Source organism: Chrysochloris asiatica, unplaced genomic scaffold (genome assembly GCF_000296735.1).
Source record: "Chrysochloris asiatica unplaced genomic scaffold, ChrAsi1.0 scaffold00023, whole genome shotgun sequence".
NCBI lineage: Eukaryota > Metazoa > Chordata > Mammalia > Afrosoricida > Chrysochloridae > Chrysochloris > Chrysochloris asiatica.
Genome location: NW_006408541.1, coordinates 202,295 through 206,747, shown reverse-complemented (window position 1 = coordinate 206,747; position 4,453 = coordinate 202,295). Strand labels below are relative to the sequence as shown.

Here is a 4,453-nt window from a genome sequence, read left to right as displayed (position 1 = left end):
TGGGGAGACACAGATAGGAGACTACCCCTATGGTGGGGAGACAGACAGGAGACCACCCCCTGGTGGGGAGACAGACAGGAGATCACCCCCGTGGTGGGGAGACACAGATAGTTGACCACCCCCATGGTGGGAAACACAGACAGGAGCAGCCCCTTGTGAGGGGCGTGGTGGAGCCTCAGGAAGCATGCAGGCCTTGCTGAGTCCTGGTGTGGGCTGGGGGAGGGGGCAGCAGGTATGAGCAGGGCTGCACGTCTTTGGTGAATAAAGTTGTGGAGGAGACTGTTCTGCTTCCTGGAGACGTCTCTGGTGGCTGTGTCCTGATTCCTGGAAGAGCTCTTTACCTGGGTTACTGATGGGAAGGTGGGATGGGGCCGACATTGATGCTGTGGGGGGTCCTGGGCCAGGTGGGGAGACAGGCACTCCTTGGCTGTCTCATGCCTGCTCAGCCTGGCCAATGGCACAGTTCCAGGAGAGTGCCGGGCATCCATCCACCCAAGCAGCGTCAGCGTCTTCCAGGGGGCGCACCTGGCCCAGGTGTGTCTCAGGCGAGACGAGCCCACAGTGTCTCCAGGCTCCTGAACATACCTCGCTCGGCATCCTGTGGCCGGCACTGGCTCAGATGCATGTGGGCACCTGCCACCTCATGCCGCTCTAAAAGAAACACCACACAAATGACTTTAAAAACTGTTTTAAGACCGAATTATTTTCTGTAGAAAATTTTTTTATTAGAACCATGTTTTTCAGTAATGGAAGGCATTTTGAGTGGAATGAAAACCTGCTCTTTTGAGGTAATACTGGACGTTGATACAATTAGTGGGATATATGTGTCCCTAGGGGTCTCAGGTGCTGAGGCTGGTAGCCAGAGCCATGTTTCTTCACATTTATGCAGTTACACAGACTCCCACCAGATGGCAGCATGCACTAAAAGTGGGATAGTGTTTACAGGCTAAATCCCAAACCAAAAACCACTGTCTCTACTGGGGAGTCTGTTCCAACTCAAAGCAACCCTACAAAGGGTTTTCAAGATTGTACATTTTCACAGGAGTAGATATCCACATCTTTCTCCCAAGAGACACCTGGTGAATTTGAACCACTCACCTTGCAGTTTACAGTCTAGTGTTTAATCCACTGTGCCACCAGGGCACCTTAGGGGCACGCTTTGGGGAGCTTTTTATCAAGTATTTTATAAACTCGCCTTCTCCACAGCCTGGGGAGCCCTGTGGCGACAGTTCTTCAATGTCACATGGGATTGCTGTGAGTCTGAATTGACTCAACAGTTCCCAACAATTTTCAGAATTGCCAGGCCTTTCTTCCTAGTCTGTCTTAGTTTGAATGCTCCTGATTTTGTTGATACCCCATGTTTATTTGTACTGTTCCTGTGGGTACATGGGGCTGTCATTCCCTCGGCCGATTCCTTGGACCCAACATGGGCATCAGTGATGCCTAACAGGCTTTGCTGCATCCTGAAGAACGATCAGTGCCTCTGTGTAATTGGACAAGGTTTTGCTTGTACAGTCGTCTTTTATGTTGTTTTTAAAGCAGTGTTTGCAATGAACTCATTGGTCTTGCAAAATTCTATCGTGAGATCTCAGCATCATTTCTATCACCAAGATTTTCATTTTCAGCACCATTTCTATCATCATTTCTATCACTATCATTTCTATCAACTACTGATCCTTCCTCTTTATTTACCACCGTTGCAGTCCAGTCACCAGTAATTATCAATACATCTTGATTGTGTGTTGGAGCAATTTCAGACTGAAGAATTTGGTAGAATTCTTCAATTTTATCACTACTGCCTTTCGTTGTTGGTATGTAAATTTGAATAGTAGCGATATTAATTGGTTTTCCTTGTAGGCGTGTGGATATTATTCTATCACAGACAGCATTATACTTAAAGATAGATCTTGAAATGTTCTTTTTGGTGATGAATGTGATGCCATTCCCCTTTAGTTTGTCATTTCCGGTATAGTAAACTAAATGATTGTCAGATTCAGAATGGCTAATACCAGCCCATTTCAGCTCATGAATGCCTAGGACAGAGTCCTGGGGTGGCATTGTGGGTTAATATGCTGGACTGCAAGGTCTGTTTGAACTGCAAGGTCAGTGGTTCAAGCTCACCAACTGCTTCTTGGAAACCCTATACAGGGTCACTATGGATCGAAACTGGCTCTGCAGCACTTAACAACAACAAATGTCTAGGATATTGATCTTTATGCATTCCATTTCATTAATACTTAATACATTTCATGTTCTGATTATTAATGGATGTTTATAGCTGTGTAGGGTTTCCATCCTTAATCTTTTCCCACAGAGTGGCTGGTGCACTCGAACCACTGACCTGGTGGTTCTCAGTCCAGTGCTGACCCTAGAGAGCCACTGCATTCTATGTGTGCAATAGCATTATGAAAAAAGTTTGAAGTGTTGTGAAAATGACCAAAATATGGCAAAGAGACACAAATCACATGCCATTGGAAAAACGGTGCCTATAGAACTTGTAGGTTGGCAGAGTTGCCACCGACCTTCAGTTTGTAAAGGAAGCAGTATCTGCGAGACACCCTAATGTGCAGCCCAATAAGGCAAGGTGTGCCCGTGTTCATGTAAATCATAATGGAGACGGTGACAAGCAACAGCATCTGTCCACAGACATATGAAGAGTCCCTCCCAGCCTGACCTTGGGCATCTCTAGGGCTGACCCAGGAATCTGCATTTCAGCAAGGATGCTGTCCCAGTGGTATTAAAGGTATTAAATGGTATAAAAGCTACATGGGAGAGGACTGAAAGTTGAGGTGCTTTATGGAATTTGTAGAACTATTTTTGTTGTTTAAACTACACACAGTCGAACATACACCAATTCAGCAGTTCTTACATGAACGATTCCGTCACAGAGATAACATGCCTCGGGTTTTCCCACCGTTACCACCCTCCTGTTCCAAATTGCTCCTCCTCTTTTACACATGAGGGGTCCTGCAGGTGCTGTGGGTAAGCATCTAGGTGTGCTGACAGGAAGGTCAGAGGTTCAAAACCACCAGCTTCTCCGTGGGAGGAAGATGGGGCAGTTTGCGTCCATGCAGGGTTGGTTGGTGCTGTTGAGTCAGCGTTGTTGTTGTTAGGTGCCATCGAGTCGGTACCGACCCATAGTGACCTTATGCACAGCAGAACGAAACACTGTCCGACCTGGCCATCGTCACACTCATTGCTGTGTGTGAGCTCATTGTCGCAGCCTCTGCCCTCATTAAGGGGTGTCCTCTTTTTGGCTGACCCTCTACTTTACCAAGCATGATGTTCTTCCTCAGGGACTGGCCCCTCCTGATGGTATATCCAAAGTACGTGAGACAAAGTCCCACCATCCTGGCTTCCAAGGAGCATTCGGACTGTACTTCTTTCAAGAGAGGTGGTTCTTTTGGAAATCAATGATGCAGTCAATATTCTTCCACACCTCTATAATTCAGATGAGGGATTCCTCTGTCGTCTGCGGTCAAATGAAAACGCCCTATCTTGGGTCAGGCTCACCCTAGTTCTCAAAGTGACTTCTTTGTGTTGAACACCTGAAAGAGGTTTTTGGAAGCAGATACGTCGTATGATCTCTTGAGTGCTTATTCCATGGGCGTTGATTGTGCAGCAAGTAAAATGAAATCTGTAACAGCTTCCGTCTTGTCTCTGTGTATCACGGTGATGTTTATTGATCCAGTTTTGAGGAATTTTGTTTTGTGGTGAGGTATGATCCATGTTGAAGGCTGTTAATGAGTCTTTCTGCAACCCTTATGCCCTGTTCTTCAGATAGTCAAACTTCTTGGGTAATTTGCTCAGTGTTCAGATTGAATCAGTATGTTGAAAGGATTCACACCTGAAACACACATTTGCTGGTTTTAAACCACACGTCATCCCCTTGTCGTGTTCAAATGACTTCTCCTTGGTGCATGCGTAGGTTGTGCAGGAACACACTTAAGTGTTCTGGGATTTTTTTTCCTCTTCTTTCTTCTTCTGGTTGAGCTCTGATCATCCAGTCATTGAAGCCAGGTCAAATGGGTATTATCTTCAAGTGTGGGTGTTCTTGTGCATATGTCCTCTCTTCTTATCAGCTGGATGCTTCATTCTCCACTCTAGTCCTCTGTGGCTATGTCCCTGACTCTAGGACCAAGATTCCCCAGGTCTTGCCACACTGCTGGCCAACCAGGTCTCCAACCAGGTTCACAGGAGTCTGTTGAATGTGGTAGGGCTTAGTTTGCAGCTTCATTGCTGTTTTTCCCTCAGTTCTCCTTATCGGTGACCAACGTGGTCGCCAGTCAGAGCACATGTCTGCTCGTTTATTCTCATTGAGTCTTAGTCTTGGAAGGGGGTTTGCCCTGAGGGGACCCGACCACTTGCCTTGATGGCTCCTGGTTGAGCAACTTGCTTGTTCTTGTAGTAACAGTCAGTCTGCCTATATTGTTTTTGATTTTACCTGTTGGTC

At 46.4% G+C, this 4,453-nt stretch overlaps 1 protein-coding gene across 1 annotated transcript in view; it reads left to right on the top strand.

Moving 5' to 3' along the window:
- PHACTR3 (phosphatase and actin regulator 3) overlaps nt 1–4,453 on the top strand; it is a 247,910-nt gene that overhangs the window by 175,839 nt on the left and 67,618 nt on the right. The window lies entirely within an intron of this gene.